The 5,739-nt window shown below is 42.0% G+C and overlaps 1 non-coding gene across 1 annotated transcript; it reads left to right on the top strand.

Annotated features, from left to right (window-relative positions):
- The first annotated feature begins 3,111 nt into the window (after positions 1-3,111).
- On the top strand, positions 3,112-3,218 carry LOC142528142 (small nucleolar RNA R71). The gene has a single exon (XR_012815624.1). It is a non-coding gene; the product is annotated as a small nucleolar RNA R71 (small nucleolar RNA).
- Positions 3,219-5,739: the final 2,521 nt, after the last annotated feature.

Genomic DNA, 5,739 nt, shown 5'->3' with positions numbered 1-5,739 from the left:
GGTTCTGCCGCCCATGCCGTATACAACGAATCGTCCACCGCCGGTGTCTCAAGCACCCTATTAATTTCTGTTGAACTAAAATCCACCAATTTTCCTCTCACAACCGCCTTGCTGTCGCTCCGCTCAGCCGCATTGGCGTAAAATTCTCGCACCACTGGTGCCACTGCGGCTTGCGGTTGCGAACAAAATTTACCCCATCCTCTACTCGCAGTTTGTCTAATAATAAGAATATTCAGCTCAAGCTGGAAACCTCGCTCCCGAATCGGAGCGCGATGTATTTTTGCATGCTCATATCGTTCCCTAGCTGCAGTATTCACAAATAATTGTGAAGTATGAGATGACGAAGAAGAAGCACCGTGACTTACCCGAGCTTTTTTAGGTGCCATCGTTGTTGATTATTTGGGAAGCACAAGTAGCCCGGAGTAGGGGGCATGTCACCGGAGAATGCCTCGCCGGAAGAATGCAGCGGCGGCTGGAAAAAGGATAGTGGCGGCCGATGATTTCAGGGGTGACCGGAAGTTTAAAAGAGGGTCGGAGAATTTCGGTTCTTGACCGAAAGAATCTCTTCTTGACGCTTGGGGAAGGTGGAGATGCAAGAATGTACCTGAAATGTGCACAAAATAGGTGATTGCAGTGAGATTGAGAGAGGAGGGGCGAAAAAAAATCGAGGGGGGCGGCTAGATTTGAAGTGGGGAGAAGAAAAAAAAAGTCTTAGTTTATTTAAAATTCGCGATCCGCCCGGGCGGACATAAGTTGCCGCCCGGGCGGATAACTCTCGGCCTTTAAAAAATTTTATTTTGCAAAGGGCGCGCCGAAACCTCACGGCAATTCATAATTTTTGATAAAAGAATCGCGCCTGGGCGGCCAAAAATTTACGCCCGGGCGGAAGCTTCATGGCTCGCCCCCTTTTTTTAAATAAAATAATAAGAATACACACTAAAAATCGAATTAAATGCAAGATAAAGGAACGAGAGGTAGTTCTCAATTTATAGTCGAGAGCTGGACTGATTCGAACCGGGTGATTCCAAGTTGTGGCTCCACTGCACCACCCAAATAATGCTTCAGTCGTTGAGCATGGACTGTGAACGGCTCATTTTTCCCATCTCGCAAAGTTAATACTCCCGAGGGGAATACTTTGGTGATCTTGTAAGGGCCTTTCCATCTTGACTTGCGCTTGCCAGGAAATAAGCGAAACTTGGAGTTGTGCATGAGCACCGCTTCGCCTTCTTTAAATTCTTTTGGTGTAATGCGCTTGTTGGGTGCTAGCTTTTTACGCTCTACGTACAGATACTTCAGGTGTGGAGACAGTGGTTTGAATTCACATGTCGGCGGTTCCTCAACGCTTGACTTCCGAGGGGTCAGGTCCCTTCGAGCTCTCAAATCATCCAATTTCATTCTCACTGGCTTCGTCCATGGATGGTTGGCATTAAAGTATGCCCCTCTTTCAGATATTTCGTCATCAAGTTCATCCTTAAATTCGGTGGTGAGGGTGACTTTCAATTAATCCTTCATAGCATCCTGCACAAATTGACACACAAGTGAATCCGATGAATCAACTATAAAACAATCATTAGTGTGCAGTGTATGCTTAAGAACATTAAAAACATTAAAAGTCATTTCATCCTTTCCCACTCTCAATCTCAACTTCCCTTCTTGCACTTCAATCACGGCCTTGCCAGTTGCAAGGAACGGTCTCCCTAAAATCAAAGGCATCTCCCTATCCTCTTCCATATCAAGAACCACAAAATCCGTAGGAAATGTAAACTTTCCCACTTTCACCAACACATCTTCTTTGACTCCTCGTGGATGTTTGACGGATCCGTCAGCTCGTTGCAAGGACATCTGTGTCGGTTTAGGCTCTCCCAATCTAAGTTTCCTAAATACAGATAAAGGCATAAGATTAATGCTCGCACTAAGATCACATAAAGCTTTAGGAAAAACAACATCACCAATCATGCAAGGGATAGAAAAACTCCCTGGATCCTTTAGCTTTGGTGGGATCTGGTTTTGTACCAATGCAGAGCAATTCTCAGTCAATTTTACCGTCATGTGATCCTCCAACTTCCTCTTATTAGCTAAGATGTCTTTCAGAAATTTAGCATAGCTCGGCATTTGCATCAAAGCATCAGCAAAAGAAATATTGATGTGCAATTTTTTAAATACCTCAAAAAACATACCGAATTGTGCATCAAGTTTTGCTTTTTTCAATGCTGCAGGAAAAGGAAGGGGTATAACAATTTTGGATTGTGCAGTGGGTGCTGGTGTAGAGTTAGAACACTTACCTGTGTCGTACCAACCGCTTCTTTTCCTTGATCCTCTTTTTCTTTTTCCTCTTGTTCAAGCACTTTTCCACTCCGCAATGCTATGGCTTTCACTTGCTCTTTCGGGTTAGTCTCAGTGTTGCTTGGCAAGGTGTCTGGCACTCTACTTGCTATCATCTTCGCTAGCTGCCCAATCTGATTGTCTAGCCCCTTTATCGATGCATCTTGATTCTGTAGTCTAATCTCGGTGGCTGAAATGAACTTTGACATCATCTGCTCCAAATTGGACTTTTCTTTTCGAGGAGGGTCAGATCTGTACATCGGTTGTTTTCCATATTGTTGTCCTCCTTGTGGTCGATTCTGACTGTTTTGACCACCCCATGAGAAGTTAGGATGTTGCCTCCATCCAGGATTTTATGTGTTTGAGTACAGATCATTCCTCGGACGGTTGTGGACTCCCACTTGATTCACTGGTGACTCATTTTGCACATAGAAGGGATTGTCATCTTGACAGTCCTTCACAAAATGTTCACCTCCACACTTTTCACAGAATATCTCTTGAAGACGCATAGATGTGCCACCCATATTCAAACCATCCAACTTCCTGTTCAAGATATCGAGTTGTTCAGTAATAGCGGAAAGGTCAGTTACCTGTTGAACTCCCGCACTTCTTCGCTGATTATTCCTTTCAGATTGAGGATTATAGCTGCTAGCAGCTATCTCCTCCAACAACTCATATCCTTCCTCAGCAGTTTTTCTCAACAGGTTTCCACAAGCAGCAACATCTATCATAGTACGATTAGGAGTAAGCAAGCCATAATAAAAGGTTTGAACGACTAACCCAAGTGGCAGTTCGTGATGAGGACATCTTCTTAATAAATCTTTGAAGCGCTCCCATGCCTCATATAAAGACTCCTGCTTGAATTGAGCAAATGTGGTGATGTCTGCCCTCAGTTTCATGGTCTTAGATGGAGGAAAGTATTTGATTAGAAACGCTTTCGCCATGTCCTCCCATATGGTGATCGAACCTACAGGCAAACAATTCAACCATGCTTTAGCTTTATCACGTAGGGAGAAAGTAAATAAACGCAACCTAACAGCATCATCAGAAACTCCATTAAATTTAAAAGTGTTGCAAATTTCAAGAAAATCTGCGATGTGCGTGTTTGGGTCATCTGCTGCAGATCCTCCAAACTGGACTGTGTTCTGAATCATCTGAATTATAGCTGGTTTGATTTCGAACTGGTTTGCCAGCACCATAGGCATCACAATGCTGGGGCGTCCTCCAACCAAAGAAGGTTGGGCATATTCCAGCATCGGTATGCGGCGTGGCATCTCAACACGTCTAGCATCATGGTGTTCCTCCTCATGATCGTTCTCGTGCCTCTCCATCAGTTCTTTCAGTCTCTGCTGTTGTCTTCTCCTGCGGAAAGTTCTTTCAATTTTAGGGTCAAATTGCTCAAGCTCCACGTCAAATGACTTTGGCATGCACTGGATGAGATATCTGTGAAGAAATCGAAGGTATCAAACAAAGTAAAATAGAGAATACTAAAGAAAATAACTAAAAATAAAATTGTGAATTAACAGTCCCCAGCAACGGCGCCAAAAAATTGATCGAGCAAAACTTGCACTGTGAAATCATAAAAAAAATATGGTTTTTTATGCTCAAAAATTAATCGCAAGTGCACGATGTCAAGTAATAGTTTAATGTACGTGAGTACGAGTATCATTCCACTGAAGACTGTATTTGACAATTATTATTTTAAGTTATTAAATCTTTAGCAAAGAAAATTGATTGATTGTTTTAGTACTACTATGCTCAAATAAATATGCAAATAAAATGATTCAAGAATGTAATAATGAAATATAATATCTAAAATGGTTGATTAAAATTCAATGAGAAATGAATTTGTTGGGAATTTCGGTTCACCTACCCCTCGTTAATTAATTAATTCGTTTGATAATGATTATATACTTCTGACAGGATTTCCTATTCAATTGAACACACTCTCTCGAGCTCTGCTAAACTAACTCTACTCAATGAAGTAATTAAATGTCTTTAATTATTTATCAAGAGCGAATTGCATGTAGATCTATGAAATCCCCTAGTTTTCGACCCTTAGGACTGTAACTATCGGCGCGTATCCAATTTCATATGTCTATGTAAATTGTAGATCCACTGATTATACTACTCGTTTGTATCACAAGTTATTCTCTCGAACTCACTCGCAATATAAAAACGTTATTAAAGTTAGCTACGCTTTAACAACACGATAAAACAATAGTATGATCAAGAATACATAAAAAATGATATGTAAATTAATTATATCAAAGTTTCGGGGTAAGATCCCCTTGAATCCCAACAAATATTAAGGTTTAGCTACTAGAATTCATAATGAAAATAAACACAACAATGTTTCAAAGATAAAAACTAAGTTAGAAATACTAGATTTGACGAAAATTGCGAGGAACGACGCCCGGAAATCTTCGATTCTTCGATCCAAGCACGAAAATCTCTCCAAAGCTTCTGGCGGCTGATGAATGATGTCTGAATCATCTCTAATGCCCCAAAAAATCGTGCCTAAATCGTCCACATCCAGAAAATAAGGTAAGGAATCGTCCAAAAATCTTTCCAAAATTATCGAGCACGCCTGGGCGGACATAAGTTTCCGCCCGGGCGGATGGTCTTCGAAGATTTTCTTTTTTCTTTCTTCTTTGGCGCGCCCGGGCGGACGTTAGTTTCCGCCCGAGCGGATAGCTTTTACAAAAATTGATTTTTTCAAGCTCTCCAGTGCCCGGGCGGATGTGAATTTGCGCCCGGGCGGAAGTCCTTCGCAAAATAATTCCTTTTTCTTCATTTTTGCTTGAATCTCCTGCATTTTCATGACATGAAAAGCAATTAAAATCCACCTATATCAATCTCCGAAATAAAAGAGTGAGTGGACCCTGAATCTATCAAGGTCTTTATGGCTACTCTCTTTATGAAAATATTTTTTGAGAGACGTTGGCAAAACACAAAAACTTATATCCCAAAAATTCTAATCTTAACCTCATGCACAGTAGAAAAATCTCTGTACAAATCACCAAAAATACTACTAGCACGCTAATAATCCCAAATAAAATTTGAAACATGCATAGCAGAAATAATGCGGTGCTGAATTAAATAAGTTACCATTCAACAGAGTCGTATCTGGGTTCGCCTCCTCTGCTTGCATGGCGAACACTATTCCCTAGGTCAGCTGCCTCCACTGCGGGCAGTCTCTCAGCATATGATCATTGGCTCCGCATTTGAAGCACTTGCCCGACCCCCATAAACACTGTCTCGGATGCTGGCGGTTGCACTTCAGGAACATCGGGTGCGCTCTCCCGGCCTCTGAGGAGCCTTCTGCTGAGGGATAGGACCCTTCCCTTTCAGCGGTCCCTAAAAAGGTCTCTTCCCTTGCTGTCTTGGGAAAGGCCTCTTAAACTGAGGTCGCTG

Source organism: Primulina tabacum, chromosome 15 (genome assembly GCF_025594145.1).
Source record: "Primulina tabacum isolate GXHZ01 chromosome 15, ASM2559414v2, whole genome shotgun sequence".
Taxonomy (NCBI): Eukaryota; Viridiplantae; Streptophyta; class Magnoliopsida; order Lamiales; family Gesneriaceae; genus Primulina; species Primulina tabacum.
Note: the sequence above shows the minus strand (reverse complement) of the source record. Positions and strands in the feature narration are given on the sequence as shown.